General features: G+C 38.5%; 1 protein-coding gene across 9 annotated transcripts in view; it reads left to right on the top strand.

Moving 5' to 3' along the window:
* The window catches only part of LOC145968447 (uncharacterized), a 117,550-nt gene that overhangs the window by 19,245 nt on the left and 75,013 nt on the right, over positions 1-23,292 (top strand). Inside the window, exon 1 of one of the 9 annotated variants that reach the window (XM_083093941.1) lies at positions 16,379-16,973. The exons of the other annotated variants lie outside the window; for them this stretch is intronic. The gene's annotated coding sequence lies outside the window, so the exon portion shown is untranslated. Of the gene's footprint in view, positions 1-16,378; positions 16,974-23,292 lie in introns of those variants that run through there. 9 annotated transcript variants of the gene reach the window in all.

Raw genomic sequence — 23,292 nt, 5'->3', positions numbered from 1 at the left:
AATAGTGGTCGATCGATCTACTCGACATCGACGGCATACGAAAGATTAAAGGCTCATAAAGGCTACGTAGCAAAATGGCACTATGCGAGAATTGTCTAGTAGCAACGTGACTATTTTCTCGAAGACATAAAATTGTCAATTTAGGTAAAGACCGAAATATGAAAATAATATTTCAAAAATTAAAAATTTATATTTATGACTATATAAATATTAAGTATAATTTTGTTTTATAGTGAATAATACGGTAAATAATATATTGTGAAAGTACGCGTATCATTACCATACCAATCAGTTTAATTAGTATCATGATTTGTATTATCAGTATAATTAAATTTTTTCATATGCATATATTTTACAAGAATTTATATTCATACATCTATGAAATTTTTATAATGAGAAATTTTAAGATTAGAGAGAGTTAATTAACTCAATATTTTTTACTCTAGGAAAAATTATTACATAATTATGTAAGAGAAATTTTAAAAATACACATTATACAAGCTGTCTAGTAATAATCGTCATTCATCGTGTGCTGATAGAGTGAATTAAACCGAGTAGAAAAATCTTTATCATTTTGCGATTTTCACAATAATTATTACCGAACACTCTGTACATGATGTGTGTAATATATTTTTCTAGAGTAAAAAATATATTGTTATAATTCTCCTTCTAATCTTAAAATTTCTTGTAATTTCTCCCATGATTATGTATTTACATATATGGAACATGAATGCATTTTATCTTTAGAGAGCAATTTTTATTTCTGACCTTAAAATCTATATTCATATTTAACATTTTTCCTTTGTTGAATAAATCGGTATAAAACGGAATAGAATAAGTATATTGAGGGCAATTAGAAGTCGCTATGTAAAAACGAAGTGTTATACATTATCTAACTTTAACGCTATTTAAAAAATGTATAAATTAGACGGACGATATTACGGTATTTCTAATGTCACCTGGAAAATGTTCGCAAACCAACAGTTGTGGGAATGAAGATCTAGATTATGACTTCGATTATGGTACTCATTATACGACGCGACCTAAGAGGTATTGTCGCACGGTCCGGGATATACGAGAGAGATCTCTCGAATCTCTGCGGCTCGGAACAAAGTTAATTCGTGGTTTCTAATTGCCACTAATTGCACACGTATGCGTTCCATATGAGCGGAAGATTCACCGTTTCTCAGAGCAAAGATTGCGCCGTAAATCCGCGATTATACCACGATGGCGGGAGATCGCACGAGCGTTCCAATTACTAATAAACGACGTAGACTTCGGTGTAATTAACTAAAGCTTAATTCGGTCACGTTTCCGCGCCCGTTGAGATATTTTAGGTTAATATAGGATGTCCTGGAAGCATCTAACTTAATTGTAATCCTCGAATTCTTCGTGCAATTTAAAGGCAAAATTTAATTAAATTTAATTGAAGTATCAAAACATTATTAGTGACTTGTAAGCAATAAAGATGTAAGGTTTCTTACATTGACCTTCTAAAATTCATTGAAATGATAAAGTCTTACTTATATAAAGTTAACCCTCCTGCCAATATTTGAGAAAATTAAATTTTAATACGTCATTTGATTGGACATTACGTAAATGTTTTTTTTTTTAATTTTAATTATTGTATAGTTCTCTCTCTCTCTCTCTCTAGAATAATAATTATTAAAAAAAAATTAGAGAACTAATTTTATACTTCCCTGCAACTTTTTAAAATTTAATTTCTAATTAACTTAATCAATAAATTTTTCGCTTGCATATTAATGTCCAAGTTGAATTTTCGTTTGTAAATCTTTAATAAGTTTTTAAATAAAAACTTTAAAGAAACCAACTCCATATTTACCATTAATCGTTATATTAATTTTTACAAAATTGGATTTCGGAGTTCTTTATCCGACATCTTTGTGTTATACCGAATGAAAAAAAGGGTATTTGGTATTTCGTAGCACTTCGGGACGAAGAAGAGTAACGATTTTACCGCATATAAAACGAAAAGAAGAAAAAGTCTTTTCTGCGTCGCGTATATATCGAGCTAAGCTGAGTCGTTGTTGCCGTCAGATTATCGATTGGCGCAAAACTTTTTCCTCGATTCGCTATATCTGGCCAGCCTGAAAACTCACTCGATTCGTCTAGGAACGACTGACTCGTGTGATATTTCTCCAAGTGCGCCGAAAGAAGGGATTATCAGCGATCAACGATATGAAAAACATTATTTTATTACAACAAATTGACTTCCTATGCGGAAACTCATCAAGTCATACGATTAACTTTGTTAATTACATTTTCCAGTGGAGAAGAATTTCTCGGTCAATCGTAAAATTGTGTTCAGTGTCGCGCATAATTCTAGCGGGGAGCTTGAAAGAGATCGTGGACCAGAAATACCGCGGTGTTAATATTTGAGTCCTTTGAAAGTGGTAGAGAGATTGAGTTTAGCCGAATTAGATGGGATTTCGAAAATTGCATTAAAGTAGTAGATACCGTTTCGTCTCAATTCTTTTTCAAAATTTAATCGAAACTTTTTTGTAAGCAAATGGCGCATTCATTTGTATATTATGGATTCTTTTATAATTTTTAAAGGATAAAATTGTTTTTGATAGGGGAGGAACGTTTTATATTTCTGAATATAAGAGCGAATCCCAAAATAACAGAATATCTCTATATTTTTGTCTTACATTTTATATTACAGTTTCGAAAAGTAGGTCACGACGATCGTGATCATCCGTAATTAGTTACTTAATATAAAAAATAAATCTCTCTGATATTTTTTCACGCGCTATTTCCTGCTGCTTTTTATTCTCCTACACGACTAAAAGTTTTTTAAGTATATTTCAATTTGCTTACTCTTCGCGATGATTTCAAAATTTGACTGGTTTTTATAATATATGTCGCAAGATTCAAATAAGCTAAGAAACGCATCGTGCGAATAATAAAATGGGTGGTCCAATAAATTACAAAGTAAAGACATGGAGAGGATGTAACATTTTTATGAAAGGACAATTAAAAATATTAAAGATGCATTATAAAAAATAATTGCATAAATTATTCGAATATTTAAAATAATTTTTTCTTAATATTACACAATCAACCGGAATAATTTATTTTTTCTCTCTTACCTTTTTTCCTTTTTATGAAGAATTTTCAGACATCTTCGCTAGTTTGATGCGATTTATCAGACACCATATACAGATATATTAATTGCTTTTTTTTTAAGGATCAGGATTATAGTCCGGAAAATGATGCGACAGTCACAATAGGGAAAATAATCACCAAATGCCTCTTGTACCATATCGTACCATTCGGTCGCGCGATATCTGGCGCGTGGCTCCGATTGGAATTAATTCTCGCGGGATGCAACGTGCACGCGCGAATCCTCCGGAATCGACGAAAGAGAGAGAGAGAGAGAGAGCACCTGTCGATCTCTCTGCCCACTCTCGCTCGAAATGCTCTTTCGGATAGATCGCGCGACTCAATTTAACGCGAGCGAGTGCTGCACGGATTCATTTGTGTACCGGATGTATATGGTGTATGCAGATGTAAATAACATTTCGAAAATCTTTGCGGAAGATGTACATTGTTCTTTATTTCCCGAATGGTATTAATTTTTTTCATCTCCGAATTCTACCGAGAAATTTATAATAATCGTTAATAATACATGCGCACGCTGAAGAAAACTAAGCATGACATAAGATTGTTGCTATAATTTAGTGCCGTAATTGTGACAAATGACAAATTCAGTGTTCATTGTATAACATATTCTTATTTATCTTTTTTTTGTTTTCTTGTTTCTTTCCTCCTTTTCATTTCCTTTTGTATATTCATTTTCTTCTCTCGTTTCCTCCCTTTATTTTTTTCCTTTCAAATTATATTAATATTCACAGCGCAACTTTTAGTACGCTATAGCAGAATAAATTATTATTCTCTTGTAGAGTAAATTGTTAATTTATTCCTTTATTCTATTACCATTTTATATTTCTGCTTTTCTTTTTCTCCTTCTAGTCTCGAATTTTTTTTTAACATTTGATCGACTTGGCGATACACGTTTCACCGTTCCATAGGCTCTTTAATTACGCCACTGCGTATATATTGTAGTTTCCGATCTGTGTCGAAACGCGCACGAGCTTCATCTCCAAAATATAACGCGTAAGCGTTTTAATTAAGGCACATGATGCCAATATAGATATTCCCGGGTATCGACTGCGCGTCCCGAGAGCTGTCCATTAAAATATTCAGGATCTGCACTTTTTGGCGAACGCGAGAGAACCCCTCGTGTCCCCCTTTGCTGTCGAAAAATCAATTTCGTCGGTTGTGTGACGTCAGCGCATCGAATGAGGAGAATTCGTCGGGATGCGTTGTCGTTTGTTCGGTTGTATATGTCGGCTTCGGAATTTAAATTTATCCCGGGGGGGTTGCGCGCGGTCAAAACCGGGGCGACAATGTCGACAACGACATACTTTTTTCACTCGCGAGAGACCACGCGTTTTTCTTAAACATCTATACCAATCCCAAGATCGCTCTGTTCTTTCTGTAAAAATAATTTATTTTTTGCAATTTTAATGTATGCAACTACTTTTTCAACCGACACAAGATTTTTATACGAAGAATGGTAATAAAGTTTTGCAACACACATTTATTTCTTTTTACAATCATCTTTAAGAAAAAAAAATTAAAATTTGTATAAATTTTTTTGCAAATTTTTAATCATTAATATTTCATAAGAGAAGTCCGCTCGTGAAGATAAAATTTTGAAGTTTAATATAAGGAATAGAGTTGACGAATAAATTTAATAAATCTGTAGTAAATGATTTATAAAAAGGCCAAATCTTAAATATAATCGACTTGTTATTTCACAATGTTTTAGTCATTCGATGCTTCGATATTTTATTAAACTTAACGTGTAGCGATATATATCGAATATACAAACCACATATTAGAAACAGATACTCATTTATGTTCGCTCGCATTTGTCGTCTGATTGCTTGCTTCGTGCAGTTATTATCTTGTCGTGTGTGTACGTGTATATATATCGCGGCAATATTACATTTTATTACTTATTCCTTTTATCTTACTTTTATTGTTCGTCGTTTTTCGCCCGTTCCCATCCAACCCACCCTTTTCCGCGGACCCTCTTCCCGTCCACGATCTCGTCGCGAATTGGCTCGCTAAAAGCGAAATTTCTCCCATTTAACCAATGCCGGCTCGCGACGCCATCCACGACGATAGAAAGCCCGTAAGATTTACGTAAAAGCGCAACGTCTACGTCAGCTTTTGCGAGGCAATAACTCTTCCTCCTCATCGGTCGCTTCGTGAAATGCAGCCGAGAAATGTATCTATCCCATCGAATTTCCAAAGCTCTTCTACCCCCTTCTCAAAGTATGTTATTCTAAAAAGACACGAACCGTGTAACGTGATTATAAATAATTTTATTCGCATTATCTTCTAGTCAAAAGCATGGTCTCAATATCTGTTATAATTATAAAAATGTTCCCCCATCTATACGTAATCCGTAGATACATTAATTTTTCTTGAAATCGGACACATTACTGTATTTCCCGTTCGCTGAAATGCTATATTAATTTCGCTTCCTCAATATTGTATTAATCTGTTTTTCGCGTCTTTCATTTTTAATGTATAAAACGTATAGCTCAGAGATACATGTCGGTATTCATTTTCCATATTACGTGCAATTAAAACGGTCGCCGGAAGTTACAAAGAAATGCACGATGTTCGAGTTTATATTTACACGCGTTGCCTCGCATTGGATGTACACTCGGTTGCGATCAATGGCACAAATTAATATCGCAAATTTAAAACGACGTTAAATGAAAAAGCGGCAAAAAGCCTTTTGTCGCAAGCTAATATCATAAAACCGCTGATAAAGTAGCCGCAAGCCGGGCGCTCGTTCGCTTTATCACGAATATATGTCCGCCCGCTCGATGTGCTTCCGACGTGTTACATTTCGAGAACATCGCGATTAACACTCGCGGCCAACGTATGCTCAAGTGCGTTTGCTAATAATTCACGAGCACGTAAGCGAGTCGACGATAATTTGCGCTATCGAAAGTATAAGTCGAGTCTCTCCTCGCTCTTATCGACTTTCTCGAGAATTCAAAGACGTCGCGTCTGTAAAATTTAATGAACCCAAGGAGCGCAGTCGTGATCGTCGCAAAGGTCGACCTAGACGAATTTTGTATAAGGTTAATTTTGACTTCGATAGCGAATATATGTATATCACGAAATAGTATATGCATATCGTTTCCTTCTAATCATACGGTGGAAAATCATAGTTCCAAGTTAAAGTCCAAGTTAAAGTTAGTCAGTTTAATAATTTTAGTAATAAATTAAATGTAATTTTAATAATAAATATAATTAATTTAATAAATTTTTGTACAATAATGAAACAATAAAATATTTTAGATCGATAAAATGTGCTGCATAAAAAGTAAATGTAAAAAAAGAGTCACATAATCATAGCCAGCAGTCACGTTATTAATCTTTTATCTCTGCTCTAAAAATTTTAGTCTTAAAGATTCGATAGAAAGATACATGTTAATAAACTTTTCTGCGGTTATGTTGCCCGAAAATTTGTTAATTCTACTTCCAGTCGTGTAAAATAATGCAAAAGGTCGCAGTTTGCGATCACAAGAAGCAAGGATAGAGAAACGAGTTGCGCACGGTTGCTGTCGACGATACAACGGACGTACACGGTGGGGATGCGCGGGGGAGGAGAATGATGAAGAGGTGGCGCGCGCTCGCGAAACGGAGTAAGGGAGGGTGTCTCGACGGAGGAAGAGGAGACGGCAGTCGATGGTGGAGAGCACCCCGGCGAAAGAGGTGGCCGTGTATGGTAGTGGTGGTACGAGCCAACGCGACGGTGGTGGAAAGGGATTGTTTGAGAGCATCGACGAGGCAGACGGGGCCACTTGCCTCCGCTCGACACCCCTTTACACACGCCTACCCGCTCTCTTCCGCTCTCTGTCTGTCTCTCTCTCTCTCTCTCTCTCTCTTTCTCTCTGAATCTCTCCTTCTCCCATCGTCGCTGACGTCACTAGGCGATACATACTTTTAAACGAATAATGCGAATTGATTTCGCGATTGTCGTCGGCTCGACTCGCCGATACGAGATTTTCTGTTCTCCTTTTTTCTTTATCGCGGGCTCTCGTACAGACGTTGATATGTATCGAGCGATTCTTTTTGAAGCGCTATAGAAACAGAACCTAGAGACAACGGAGAATTAGTGATGCAATATTTATTAAAACAGGAATCAATTCTTCGTGAAAGAAAAAAAAATGCAACCATTGTGATCGCTCTTGAAATTGAAATTGCTTGAAAAGTTTCTGGTTAATAATGGAATAATGTTTGATATATAAATTTGTATTTTAGGATTTTTCTAACATAAGATGCCAAATAAAAAATATTTATGTATATTCATACATTTAATCTTTCAAAAACTAATTCGAGTAGGAATAACGTTATTGAAAAAATTATATTATGGAAAATTATATTATTATATAATTTCTGTATTAGAAGTCTAATTAGCACAAAAGGATTTTGCATGTTACAATTTAAAGTCTAGCAAAACATATACATAATTAAAGTATATAAAAAGCTTCAAGTTGATATATATTGAATCTGCAAAGTAAGCATGATTACGATTCTAAGAATGGAAGTCGCTTTTTTTTCTTCTTGTCGATGACACGGCGATTCGCCGTTTCATTCCGCTTTACCGCGATATTATATATCACTATCGATGACTGTTGTCAGTTACACGCGTCGCTAATTAAAAACGATACAAATCGTCCGATAGGCAAAAGTAAAGCGTCACGGCGATAACATTGTGCTACGACCGAAAGCAATTAAATCGCCGCGTATAACATACTATGTTACTACTCTACCGTGACTTCTCCACGTGCGCGCGCGGGCGGGGAGTTTGTAGAAGCATTTGCTCGCAACGGCAACGGCAACGTGCGCCAGAAAAACCATTCATCGCGCAAGCTAGCCGGCTCTTTTGGCAGCTCGGACATATACGCGATATACGTGCGCCGGAAGGCCAGAGAGCAGCGACATGATTCATTTTCCTCTTTTTTTTTCCACCTGCCTGCTCATCCTGCCCGCCAACCCACCCGCTCTTTTTTTCAACGGGCCCGACACACAGTTCACTCTCGTTCTTTCTCTTTTTGACGTGCACGGGCGATATGTAAACCGAAGTGCACGCCGAGCGTGGGAAGCGGCATGCCGCATAATCGTTCTTCATTAATTCTTCGCGCGCGCGCCGCTTTCGAGGGCCACGTGCTCACGTACGCCCTTAACCCTTTCGTGGCCGAGATCGCGTGAGACGAGTAGTTGATCTTAATTTTTATTTTATTTTACATATCTCGAGATGATTCATTTTTTCGATAGAAATTTCATGAAAGGCCACTTTGTCTCGATGCGACTTTTGTGGTCGATGCTCGATATTAAATAGTTAAAATTTTGGGAAAGTAAATTAATAAGATAAAGAAATGTATGTAACATTTTGAAAAAGTAATTTGAGACAGTTTTAGGAAATTAAAGATTTGTAAATATTAATAGTTTTTCTAAATGCAAAAGATTGAGAAAATTTTGTAATCTTTAAATACTTGATAGATCCCATTAATTTAGCGCATATTACAATAAAAATATAAATCCAATATTTTTAGCAATATTCAATTGTGTTTAGCAGTGAAACAATCAAGGTATTCAACACAACATCCTTTATTCTTTTTAAGCATATTGCATAAATAATATAGACATATGTGTTATTTATTGTACGCCGAGGAACGTTCAAATAACTTTGTTAAAATCCGATGGAGAATTATCTCAAATAAACTCGAAGTTTAGAGACGTGACACCGATGACGTAATTTCCAACTACAAGTTTAAACGTTATGCTAGAGACTGGCACACACGTTCTCTTGTATTCCTTGAAAATATTGTATACCGCGTTATAGTTATACATACATTTCCTGTTTCTCCCATTAAGTATTTCATCATCGCGAGTGAATGAGAGAGGAACAAAGCATCATTCATTTACTCTCAAAGTTTGAAAATAATCAGACTAATTTTTTTTATAATTAAACGGAATATGTATAAAAATTTTAAATTTAATTTTATACAAGATATATTATTCCAATTGGAGCACTTTCTAAAATAGTTTTTAGATTAAAAAAGTTTTTGTCATATTAAATTACGTCGCTATATTTCGCTTTTATAATCGAAAAGTCCGGTCGTTCTGGTTATTCGTTTTAAAAAGGGGGACCGATAACGTCGTTACTCGTCTTTCCTTCGTACAAACGGCCGATGGACGACGACGTCGTCGCGGATGGGTTAAATAGATTAATCGCTTATGACGCATCGATCGAATACGACTAGCGCGCGCGCATGTCTCCGCTCCTTTTCCTCCTCGGGAAATTGCTATCGCTCTTTGAGAATTAAACCTAGCCTCGGCTCACCGCGCCAAAGTGGGAAGGACAAACGGCAGGAAGGTGAATTCATAAACGAAACGATGCTCGTTGTAAGAGGGAAGAGAGAAGAATATATGCTGCTTTGCGAGATGCGCCGAGGATGCTTGAAACATTAATTTCGAAATTGATTTTTCCTCGATAAAAATTTATACGATGCGATTTCTTTTTACCAAGTCGAGAATACTTGACAATTGAAAATATTAACAATTTGGTTACTTTTAAGACCTTTAATACATTAATGGGTTTTAAATAATTTGATGAATCTAATCCGTAAATCATCCATAAGTTTCCTGTTTTAGATATGATTCATATTTGAAATAAGCTTTATAAATTGCAAACATGCGTCATTCCTGTTACAGCGATTCTTTTTATATACTCTAACTGAAACTTATCAAGAGACAGACATTTAACATCAGAAATTAAAAATCGCATTTATCAAAGAGTATTCTTCCGAGATTCGATTGAAATCTCCGAGGAACGTGAGCGGCACAAATGCAAGGGAAAACGATGCAACTCATTCTTTCCGATTTTCATAAATCTGTCTTTGCCTCTGCCTCTTGTCTGTTTTCAATCTTTCTCTTCAGTTTATCCAGTTAGATTCATAGTCTGTTTTTTTTATATTCAAAATTGTAAGTATATCGTTAAGTTTTTATCCAGCCAATGAAATAGTCACGCAGCATTTTAAGGCCGTACTTAAGATAAATATAAAAACAGACTGAATATGGGCCTTACTCTTGATTCCTCGATCAAAGCATATCGGAAAGAAAAAGATCGACCAATCGCACTGCAGCAATAAAGAGGGGCCCAACCTACTACCTACTTCGTAATCAAAATTCCTTTTCGTAACGCGATAAGATAACGTGTTCAGTAACGCCGATCCGAACAACCAAAACGGAGAAGGCGATGGCGTCATTTCATCACAAGGAACAACGTTCACGCACTTCAATAAACGCCACGTCATGCTTAAAAGTATCATTCGGATTAATGTTAAAAGTTGCAAACCTCTATATTGAAGTGTTATACACTATTATAATCATATGCAATCTAAGATTCCGATAATATCTATTTGTTTTTTTACGGTTGCATTTTTCGCTTCTGTGTCCTTCATAGTCGATCGATTCTTGTAATTTTAAATGCAAAAAGTGAATTAAAATGAATAAATTTATAGAATAATTATATATTATATGTATAATGCAGTACAGAAAGAGAGAGAGAGAGAAAGAGAAATATGCATGCAAAATCTAATAATAAAACTGCACTAACCAGTAAAATTTCCTGATAATGCTACTTTAATACTCGAGTATAAAAAATAATTTTTTACAAAAAAAACCTTTCAAATCTTAGATAGAGAGAAGTATTCATTTTTTATGTAAATAATTCTTTAGAGTTGGTAATCCATGGTACGAATATTTTTTTGATATCAAACAAAGAGAGTCTTATTTTGTATTGAAATAAATATTGATTCTTTCGATACTAAAAATTGATATTTTTAAGAATAATTGTTCAAATTTCCAAATATTAACAAAAATATAGAATAAAATAAAAAGTAATTTTTTAAAAAATGTCAAGAATATTTAAAAAATTACATTAAAATCACGAAAGACAGCATTAAAAAATAATGAATTTAAGAAGAAAATAATAGTATTTTTAAATGTCGTATTACACATACCGTGTAATTAATTTTAAAATTAATATTTTAATAAAGATATTAAATTTTTAAAAATAATAGTAAGTTAACTATTGCTATATAAATAATCCATTTTCAACGAAATATAAAACAGAATATATAGGGTGTCCCAGACCACGCGTACACCCTTTTTAAAATGAAAATAAATGGCTTTTATCAAAAATCGCGAACAATTTTTAAGTAAATCGGATACGCTCTATCAAATAGTGATATTTTCAACTTTTGATTTCGACCGGAAATACGCCATCCGGATCGGAAGTTGAATTTTTTTAGGGGAACATGGTACTTTTTAATTCGAATCTGTAATAAAAAATACCATGTTCCCCTAAAAAAATTCAACTTCCGATCCGGATGGCGTATTTTCGGTCGGAATCAAAAGTTGAAAATATCACCATTTGATAGAGCGTACCCGATTTACTTAAAAATTGTTCGCGATTTTTGATAAAAGCCATTTATTTTCATTTTAAAAGGGGTGTACGGGTGGTCTGGGACACCCTGTATATCAATACATCCATGTGAGATACAGCAATAGCGACAGCATCCGTAATTTTTCGGCAGATGAGTAGGCGATAACATCAGTTCGAAATCGATCGTTGCCTGACGATTGCACGGATGGCACAGTCGAGTTTCCTTCGATCCTTTTTCCTCTGTAGGGCTTCAACTTCGTGACGACGGAGTCGGTGAAATCCAACCCAACCGAGGATCCTGAAGTGGCTTCCTTCGTTCCGAGGTTCCTAAGGAGACGATGGAACGACGCGGAAATAACGCGAATTGACCCTTTAAAAGGGCACGACAGAGTGCGGTGGGTTTTTGCGAATTTTTGATTAGCGATAGCATGCTCTGTAAAACATGCACGAATGTATACGTAGATATCGCGTGTTTTTTTAGAAAATAATATTTTCTTCGTAACGAGATAAGAACGACGTGATTCATTCTTTGTATTCTTCGAATTTTCTGTCGTTAGTCCTTTACGTGGAACACTTTACACGTTCAACGTGCCGAAGAAAAATAAAATTTGACAATGTATTTAGCCGTTTTTCCCGGAAAGAGCGTTTTAAGTCCGTAGTGTTAAGTGCGTGTTTAAGAAGTCAATATTTTCTATGCCCTATTGGGAAAGAACGGTTTTCGTCCTAGAGGGTCGCGCCAAGGGACACCAAGTTTCCTTTTGGGAAACTCTAGAATCAACAGTAGATACGACGCGTCTCTTTATTATTAGAACTGCGTGGAATTTGTTCCCGTCGATATACGAAAGGTTAAAGATACGTTCAATTTTAAATGCACTTATAAAATGAGAGTGTCTTAAGTAATCGCGCGTTGCTTCGTTTTTTTTCGAAAAAGGGGAATTTGTTACGCAAAAGTAACGATGAGGCAAGATTCTCTGACGTCATAATGGGAAGAAATGTGCGAGTCTTCAATGGTTGAACCTCTTGAATGGTTTCAACGGCTCGGAATTGTACGCTCGTAAAGATCAAAGAACGTACTGACAACGCGACAGCGCGAAAGATTATGAAGATTGGCGTACATTACACGAACGTATCGCACAATTATGTATATATGTACGATCGTATATGTTTGCACATATAGTGTCATGTACGTAATCGAGCGAGCGATGAACTCGTATTAGCGTTTTCCCTCGATTAATCTCACCTCTGATCCGATCGCGCCGTCCATTAATCATTTTCCCTTTCGCAATCTCTCTCTGCGATTCTCAATTACAGTTTACCGTGTGTACGTTTACGTACACGACGCGCGTTGACGCGTTACATCGACGTAAGCGTCGTTATGTCGCTCTGGTAAATCGGCAATTAAAGGTCCGTCTGCGACGGGGAAAACTCGGTTCCGTCTCCTCGTCGTCGTTGCTGTCTCGAAAAGAAGCATCGATCCATCCCGTCGACCCCTCTTCTACCTTACAGAAAAAAACCGAGACGCAAAAAATTGGAAAAAGGACAAAAAACCGAGTCGTCTAGAGAGGGGCAAGGAGACTAGGAGAAAGAAAGAGGGGTGCGGCGAGTCAGCGCAAGATGGATTTCCGCAAAGTTCGAGCGGGCCTTAACTCGCGAAAAATGTCAAAGCGAGTAGAAGAATAGGCCGAGGATATATAAGACGGAGGAGCGGGGATAATTTCGTCCGTGGGGTAGCACCCGGTAGACGAGGCGAAGAGGGTGCGAGGCTCAGCCCCGCGCGGGGTGCTCGTTGATCCGCGTGTGTGTAAGTGTATCCATGTATTTAAGATCCGGAGGATGAGTGGCGTACAAAGGGGACGGAGCCGAGGGGGAAGAAACGCGAGCCGGGTAGGGCGGGAAGGAACGAGAGAGGTTCCGAGGGGGCCGCCCGGCAGGAATCGCATGACGGAGAGGGCACGCTAGTTTCGTTGGAGGGGATGATTGTCAAAACAGGGCTGCAAGACGCTGCGAAAAATGTTCGTATTTATGGCACTATTTCCGCCGCCGCTTCGAGCTCTTCCGCTCGTCCCCTCCACCGTCGACGCGCCTCGCGAATCGCTCTCCCGTGCCCTTTTTCTCTCCCCCTTCGCCCCCTTCGCCTTCTCACCCCCGCCCGGATCTTCTTCTCTATGTCCCCCTCGCGCCGCCGTTTCGCGGAGCGCGCGTCGGTTCTTACTTCCTCTCGCTCGTCGTTGCGCGTCTCCGGGTATCTCCCCCTTTTCCGCCCCTCCATGTCCTCTTCGTCATCCCCACTCGATCACCCCACTTCGTCCGTGGTCGAGAGGGGGGCCCCACCACCGTCGGGCGCGCACAGCGGGGCGCGATTGCCCCCACCGCCGCGGGCACCACTTTAATGTTACATTAATAAAAAGCAACAATCAATATCTTCCCCGTAAAAAATTTTAATCTATAACAGAGAGAATTCTCTGCCCCCCTGCCTCTATCCTCCGACCCCTCGCGTCTCACCCCCGGCCGCCCGTCCGATCCCCTCTCCTACGTGTCGCGCCTTCTCCCGCGCCTCTTCTCCCTCTTGAGGAAAGCACCGTCGGCGTCGAGCCGCCGCGGCTCGCGGAGGTCCTCAGTATCGTGCCTAGGCTCTACGCGTACCCCGTGACTCTCTCCCTCGTTTTGTCTGTCTGTACGTCCGTCCGTCCGCCTGTCTGTTCGCCCGTCTGTTCGCCCGTTCGCCGCGCGTAATCCGAGAGATCGCACACGCCGCGCGTTTCTCGTTCGTCGCCCTACCGCGCCCCGCCGCGTCCCGAGCGTCTCGCGGGAGGCGGGAGGGCGCGTTGTCGACGAGAGAGGTTGGCCCTCGCCCTTCTCGCTCCGTTCAATTGCACGTGCCCTTTGCTCGTAGTCGTCTCTTCTCGATCCCGCATCCGCGTCGACTTTCGTTTTTCCTCTCTTTTCTCTTTTCCGTTTTCTGCCTTTTCTTTTCTTTACATTCTTGGGATTCACTCTCGTCTCGGGATCGTCTTTGTCTTCGCCTTCCCCTTCCCCTACGCCTTCCCCCTCGCTTTTGCTCTTTGCCTTATCGCTACTTAAGATTTTTGCTTCAACTTTGCGTCTTTTCTTTTTTTAGCCAGCATTATTATTGGTTTCGTTATTGGTTACAGACTTATATCGGTTTCATACAATGATTATTGCCGTAGGGGATTTGATCCCGGAGCATAAAAATAAATTTGCTCTTTCTCTCTTTATCTCTCGCGTTACACTTTTCGCACTGCTCCCGTATGTGCCGATGCATACTTGGTCTCGATAGTCTTATCTTATCACTCTACACGCGCGCCTTTATATATATGTATGTATTTCATTTTTATTATATATTACTTCCTGTGTTGTATGTGACAAGTTCTTTATAGAATACAATAAAAAACTTGTCCTATCCATCTGTCTTCATCTCTATATATTTCTACGCGTCTTTTTGTTGTTTTTTTTTTCTTTATCTAGTATGCACATACGTGTGCCGTTCATTGAAAGTGTGACGAGGGCGATGCGTGAATGCATCGCACACTCGCGGTTGTTGGGAAAACTGCCACTTCGAGAGATCTCCCTTTAGCATAGGTCTCTCTTCTCTCTTTCTCTCTCTCTCTCTCTCTCTCTCTCTCTCTCTCTATCTCTTTCTGACTCGCGCGGCCCGGACTCGAAGTTCAGAGGAAATACGCAACGGGGACGAGGGCATGAATAGCAGGCATTATTAACGTTTGCCGCTTGTTTTTCGCTGAATATCGATGCTCGGAGAGTCTTTCCAGTAATTTCACGCGCGTTTGTTCCTCGCTTCCGCTTCGGCTTTTCGTCGCGACGTCGAAGAAGCCTCGCTTCTGTGAAAGTTTCATGCTCGTCAATATCGATCGATCTCGCGGTGAAAAAGACGGGGATCGAAATAACCGAACCGATGTACAGGCTTACCACGGCCTCAATTAAGCGTGCTATAACAGGATAGCCCAATAGTTATCCCTTTTAATTGCGATCGTACGCGAAATAAATTTTTTACATCGTTATAACAATAATCGTATCGTGCGAATTCTATTTTTTCGCGACACGTAAAATTTTATGTTACATCGATAATTTTATTTTACCGTCTAAGATAATAAATTATTTCGCAAAGTTCAAAAGAGGGAATCATTTTTGGAGTGTAATTATTATCTTAATGTTGCTTTGATCATCATTAATGTTTGTTCAAATGTCAAAAGGAATAAGCGCTATTCTCTTGGAGCAGTCTATGTAGCTCGCATAGCGGGTGCGATAGAATCGCAGATTTCATGCTGCCTAACGGCGGTAGCGAGGGCACGAGCTCCTCGACCCACGTTTCTTCTGCCGGGACAAAAGGATACGGGAGAGACGGAGAGAGAGAGAGCAAAAAGATACGAGCGAAAAGACAGAGAGGGGAAGAAAGAAAGAGAAAGAACAACATGCACCTTTCGTCGTTCTTCGTTCGTTTCATCGCGAGAACAATCGGCTTCTTTGGGTCTCGAGAGACTATAGTCGGCTATTTTAACGTATCTGCTACGGAAAACGACTTGTCGGCTTTTCCTTTCGGAGCAATGTTTTCACATCGCGATAGCATCTAAAACGATAAGCATGACAAATTGATTTCTCTAACAAAGCTAAAAATTCCTATCACGTCTATCATATTTGTATTTATTTTTCTCATAAAAGTAAAATGATTAAAATATATTCCGTATTTATTATAAAGGGCCCGCGCAAATATGCTTAATCGAGCGAGAAAAAAAATATTCTTTACAATTACTTTAAATTTATTTATAATTTCGAAAATTTATATATTTAAGGGTGTTATAATGGATGATAATGCGATAAGATATCTATACTTGTACATCCTTGATAACACATACCACATCTGCCATCTGTTTACGATAAAAAAAATTCTAGAATTCAGTGGACTACAAAACTGAAACGCATAAAAAAATTATCAGTGTTGCGTGTGTGCCACTCTTTCTCCTTCTCTTGGATATAATTTTTTTGTGCTCTGTATTATACATATTACGAGTTAATTTCATATTTTACGCATAGAACCCGTATTTTTATTTCTTAACCTTTTGCTATAATCTTTTTTTTTTTGCAATTGCATTAAAGACACGAATACACGTCAACTGTCCGTGCCGCGTCGTTCGCATAGTCCTCGAGTAATTCTTACTTAATCGGAGAACGCGGCTGTTATACGACGGTGATTCAAATTGATTCACGTAGCAGTGCAATTTAATAAGACGAGAAGTGGTTTGCGTGTGGAATCACGAGACTGGCTGGCGTTGGTGAGCTTTCCGGAAACGAGTCGCCGACTGATATACCGCATCGTTCACGACTCTCTCACGAGCCGGTTTCCAGCAGTTCGAGGAACAGCATATAGGTAACTGCATGCCCATCGGGTTTCTCTCAATTTGTCACATTGCACTGTAATTCCATTTAATTTCTATTATAACTTGCATCTTTAAAATGACGATATGGATTCGGAAGATATTCCCGGTCGTTCGTAAATAATAAAATTAATTATGAATTAAAAAAGTGTATTTTTAAGTTGTATATTAATGTATATTGAGATATATATTTTGCTTATATAGCTCAAACTATAATTAAGTTTGTTAGAAGCTTCTGTCGTCAAAGTCTAAGATACATGTGCGTTTTTTAATCTATTCTCGCCTCTTACATATTTTTATATCTGCAATTTTTTTAATTCTATCGAGAATATTTAAAAGAAAATAAAACATCTTGTCCAATAAGTGGAACTGAAAACCTAAAGGACTCTATTAGGACTATTGTGCCGCGCAAATTTGCATCCCGACATAATAAAGAGCACTGGACTGACCGTCCTTTAGGAGCAAAGACGATCGTCGATGATCGTTTAAAGTCAAAAAGCAACCAACGATCGTCGTTTAGGGTCGTCGATAAAGATCCCTCCGGCCTCGATGGAAGAAGGTAGCCGAAATCGCATATCCTCTTTTCTCCTTTCCCGCCCATCCGCTTCCCTTTCGGTCTTCCTTCGCCAACACCGGTAACATTACGTCGGGTTCTCTCGCCCCTGGCCATGCCTCGCTCGCCTAGGTCAGGTTAGAAACCTGTACGAACGTTTCCGCGACGCACGTTGCTCCGCGTGTACGACGCAAGCAAGCGAGAGAAAGAGAGAGAGATGACAGAAAACGCCTTGATGCGAGAAAGACACGTTTCGCTAAGCGCGACAGAGAGAAGGAGCGAGGGAGCGAGCGAGAGGGAGATAGGACGCGATGTGGGTAACGTGGTAGTAACATTCGAGTCCGTCCGGGTGACTGAATGGAATGGGTCGTCCATGGACTGGCGGTGGGTCGGGACGGTGAGAGTAGTCGCGACGGCCAATCGCGCGCGTTGTTTCCTCGGAGCGGGGCGAGAGAGAGAGAGAAAGGGCGAATAAATGGTCAGAGGGACAAGGAGGCGAATAGATCTAACACACGTGCGATCCCTCGGCGGCCACGCTACGCGTACGCGCGTTGCGTTTCACGCAGCGACATTGCACACATCGAGGGCTACGTCATACGTGCATACAAACGAGCGCGCGCGTGCGAACGAGAAAGAGCACACGCACGTGCGTGACGCTGCCCGCTTATATATACGTACGTATGTAAATACGCATTTGCGTATGCGGCAGGAAACCAGCTGTGCGAATCGATCGGGCTCGCCGTGATTCGATTTTTTTTCCTCCCCGCCGATGTTAGAAAGCGAGGACGTCACGTGACGCGGTTAATTCGTCGGAGATTGGGCGAGGGAAGGAAAATTTTCAAGCGACAAAGTGGGAAGAATTATGCGTAATGATGGTAAATCATGTCGAATTGCATAAGATAAAAATTATGAGAATCCATGTTTCTCGAAATTAATATTTTTTAAGTACAGTAAAACGCGGCACAAATGTCTTAGACATAGTGATGTTAATTTGTGTAAATATTTAATTAAGGAAAAAAATAAGTCGTTAAATTCATAAAAGTTTGAAAACATTTTTTTAATTATAACGATATAAAATAATTTCTTCTTATAATCTTTTCGAATCCACAAACTATATCTTTTCTGTTTTGGTAAATGAAATTTTCAAATCGTAGGAAAAGATATATCGTTAAAATATTAAATAAATATCTTGATAAAATAGAGTGAAACATAATTTCAGAAAATTACAATTATAAAAAGAAGGAAGAGAAAGAGAATAAAGTAAAGTATATTTTATTCAAATCTACGATTGCATGAAAATTTTACGTGAAAAAGTTAAGATGCATTCTTAATTATTAAAATGATATACGCGATAATGACACGATATAAAGAAATAATTACGAAAGGAGTAGAGGATAGAAAAATGGGTAGCAACACAAATATTAAAATACAATAGAATATCAGAGGTTGTAATATTATCGAGCCATATAACGTTCGCGTTTATTCCCACGTATCCATAATCTTGCCAATTGAAATTCGTCAGATAAGTATTTTCAACTCAAGGATACATGTAGCCATGGAGCGCTGGTAACAGCGTCTTATTACCTGTTTACGAGGATACTGCATCGCTTTTCATTATACTCATTTTGATTGCGTCGTATAGTATATACGAGCGAGACGTAGCGAATTGTATATCGTATATCAGGCTAGCGAAATTTTATGATTCGCTGACGATGGAAACGACAGTTGCGACTGGCGCAGTGACAGATAAACGGGTCTACAACCGAGATTGCAAGCTACCATAAGCGCGAGAAGGGTCAGTTGTGCGCGTCAAGGAGCCATTGACATGTTTGCGCGAATCAGCGCGGTGTATTTATCTCCTATCTTAATTTATACACAATCGTATTTAATTATGATAATAACATGAGTATCTAAATATCTGAACATTTCACAAACTTTTCACTAAACAATGAAAAAGTGTTCATTAAAAAAAGAAAGAGAGAGAAAGAGTAACCTGGTTACGCGACGAGATTATTTTATAATTTGATACAAGATTAAATTTAAATTTTTTAAAGATTTATAAATAATATATATATAATTTATTTTTGCATTATTATTTATCTCATGAAATTATATACGAGTCAAGAATTCAAAAGAGAATTCATTCGCTATTCAATAGCATGAAAAGGGCGAGACCTTGATCCGCTCGATGGAATGCTCTGCAAGATCGAGAGGACTCGGATCCGTCCCGTCTCGAAAACCTGTTGCATTTTAATGGCACAATCGATTCTCCGAAAATCAGCTTAACACAGCGGCAGAACAGAAATTTCTAATTTCTTTCGTTGGAGAGATTTCGCGCGCTATTATTTTTTTACTTACATGAGACGAGACTATTTTATGTTTGATACAAGATTAAATTTAAATATTTCAAATCGCACATCCGCTCTCTCGTCTCGTTATAAATATCTCGCAAGCGTGCTTTAATAAAAAATCTCTTTTTCTATAAATTATAACATATTTAATTGCAAAATTTATTTTTTAAAAATCGTTAAATTGTGCAATTTTTACATTTTCACAATTCATCATTACTTTTACTGTCTTTTATTTCGCGTCGAATAGTTTTGAAATTTTACGCTTCCGTTCGTCGAGAAATATTTTTAGAACGCGACCAATTTGCCTCCCTATCGAATCTTCAATCTGATTTCCCGGAAAAATCGTTAAAAGCGGCGAAAAGATTTTATCACTCGGGCCGAGCAAGAAAGATTGTTGCGTGCAGAAATGCATGTAAGGAGACACCTGGAAATTGGAGAATCGATCGATCGCGAGGCAGAGTTCATCCACTGGCTATAGTCGACCGCGGTGTGCTTACACAGATGGATGACACGAATAATAACGGTAAGGGAGAAAAGAAAAGCGAGAGCGCGGGCGATGCTTCGCCTAGCACGGTGCATAAAATATTGAATGCAACTGCGTTCTTCTCCGCGGGGGAGGGCGGCCAGAGACGGGAAGTCTGATAGTGTCAACGAACATGCACGCTTATACGCGTACACTTTTCTAATTACGGCGCATTTGTACGTCGACAAAGGGGGACTGGCGGCTTGAACAAGTGGGCGTCGTTGAACAAGTTGCCGTGCATAATAGCGCATGCGTGCGTACCGGTAATTCCGTACCGGAATACGGTGCGCGGTTAGCGGTAATGCGCTATGAATAATGCGCCTCGGAAAAATTGAATCCTTCGCGGACGTTAAAAATCAGCTGTCTACGAGCATGGCATACCACGCGATTACGCTTAACACGTTCAGCCCACGGAATGAGCCGTTTTCAGCGCGTCCAACAGCGATTTCAATCATGTTTCTCGTTTCCGAGACAAGTTCACGAGAGAGCGTGTCTAACGTGAAAGATCCAGTTACATTATTCAAATGGTTTTTTTCTCTCTTTTTCTCATAGGGTCTTATAAGAGGAGACAAAAAAATCTAGAAATTTTCAGGTAAAGTTACGAAAGTTACAGTCGGACGAAAAACAATTCGATCACCCACGTTTTCTCCTTTTCTGTTTACTCAATGATACAAGTCAGAAATATGTGCTAGTATTTTTTCATTCTATTATCTTTTTTATATTTACTTATCACATTTTTTTATCATATTTTGTCTGCATCTATATTTTTATCATATTTTGTCTACATCTATATTTTTATTCTTATCTATAGACATTCTTAATTTATTTCTCAACATTTTATCTTATTTGGTAGGATTATAAAGATTTGGACCTAAGATACGATAAGATATATAATTGCGTCGAAAAAATTTTTTTATATTTCCAAATCTCTAAATTTCCATCGAAAAGCGAGGAAAATTTATCACGTGCGACAGACCGTGGAAACTCTCGCGGTGCGTTGGATATGGATTATAATCGCTGCAGAGTAGTAGGGTCTCTACATGACTGCGTAATGTTGTAAAACAACGCGTAGGGAAGGGTTCGCGGCGCGCGTTTTCACATTCGCACGTGGATTCTCGTGTTGCCGGGTGTCGCGTTTCGCGCACGACGCGTCTAGAGATCTCACGTGCGCGCGACGTTTCGCGCCGTATTTTTGTAAACAGCCTCGCCACCGGAAACCGGACTTGACCGGCGATTATTACCCTCGCGCTGCGTATCCGAAAGGCCGATCTTTTCGCTGGTTCGTTCACAACTCGGCAATCTCGAAAGGGAACAACGCCGGCGATCGAGTGTAGCGGACAAGGTCGTTTCGACATGCGCTTCAGTGCTCCAAAGCACGCCGCTTCCGCTCTCGATTCTTCAGCGGTGGATTGTTCCCGTCGTGCAAAAACGAGTATAAAACGTATAATCGTTTGTATCTTTACATACATATACATATTTACACGGAGCAAGCGTCTTATGCTAAAGGAAGCGAGATATTAAACCGGAGAGAAAAACTGCATTTCTCAAGAATTTAAAGAGCGACAGGAATCCTTCGAGATGGCGAATGAAATGATTTATAAGACGAATCGTAAAAGTTATTATTTTCCATTTGAATGCGAATACGCGCGCGTTGTAGTCGCTCGCGAAGCTCGAGGTTGCCGAGGAATGCGCTCGAATCGCGCCGGAAATTCCCGCACTTTTTCCCGCACGAGCTTTGAACCCACGGTAGAAACGACGAGGCAAGAGGTGGGAATAAGGAGAGTTTAGATACATCGCTCGGATACTACGCGATATTCACGAGATCCTGGAAAGGACAATCCACGTGTCGTTCTCTCGAGTTCCGGCGAAGCTGAAAACTGGTATAACACTTGACTCGACCGACACTTGAATAGAATTGCCTCGTATCCAGGAGTAAAAGTTTTTTTAGGAAAAATATTTACACGAACGTTAATTTTCTTTATATTAACGTAATGATAGTGTTGCTATTTTGAAGACGTATACGAAAATTTTGTCGTCACGAGCTGGAAAATAAATGAAACACCGAGGGGTAAACCGCTGAGGGCATTGCGATGTACAGATTTGAGGCATTACTGGGCATTGCTTGGGCATTACTTGGGCATTATTAGGTTTTATTGAAGTATTAATGCGTATTATAGACGTTATTAAAGTATTATTAAGTATTTTCTTCCAAATAATAATTTTAAATTTTAATAAATTTAAAATTAACTAATTTAAATTTTAATTAATTATTAAATAATTTAAATTTTAATAAATTTAAAATTATTAAATTTTAAAAATTTAGCAGTAATGCCCAGGAATTGGGCATTAGTAGACATTAGTGTACATAATTTTGATCAGCGGTTTACCCCTCGTGAAACACTTATAATTATTCAATTTTAAGAGAGAGAGAATCTTATCTGTCAAATAAATTTCTAATTAATAAAACTGTTTTTTTATACATTTTGAATCGTTAAAAATTAATTTATTGAAATGCTAAAATTAATTGTAAAGTTAAAGCTTTTACAAGTTTTATTCTTCGTAGAGTCTGCAGAAAGTATTTGCTCTAGAACGGCTTCTGTAATAATAGATAGCTCGGTGCATCTAACGAGTTCGCCGAGAAAGGTTATCGCGTGTTCTATTATTTTCTAGGCCGGTTATATCCAATGACGAAAACTCTAACCTATCGTGTATCACCTGCTTGACGTGATAAATTAATATCCTATAGAATTCGATGGATGTGCAAACAAAGTAAGTCATTCTTGTTTCTTTATTAATTGCTTTACTCCTCAGCTCGGCTGATCTTTTAGACGTTAAAACTATAATTTGATTCTCGATAAACCCGACGTGCTATTTAATTTTTTATT

The sequence above is a fragment of the Camponotus vicinus genome, unplaced genomic scaffold (assembly GCF_025532165.1).
Source record: "Camponotus vicinus isolate PSW18456_S1 unplaced genomic scaffold, iyCamVici1.0 SCAF_1, whole genome shotgun sequence".
Lineage (NCBI taxonomy): Eukaryota > Metazoa > Arthropoda > Insecta > Hymenoptera > Formicidae > Camponotus > Camponotus vicinus.
The sequence above is the reverse complement of the archived record's forward strand: the minus strand, read 5'-3'. Positions and strand labels throughout refer to the sequence as shown.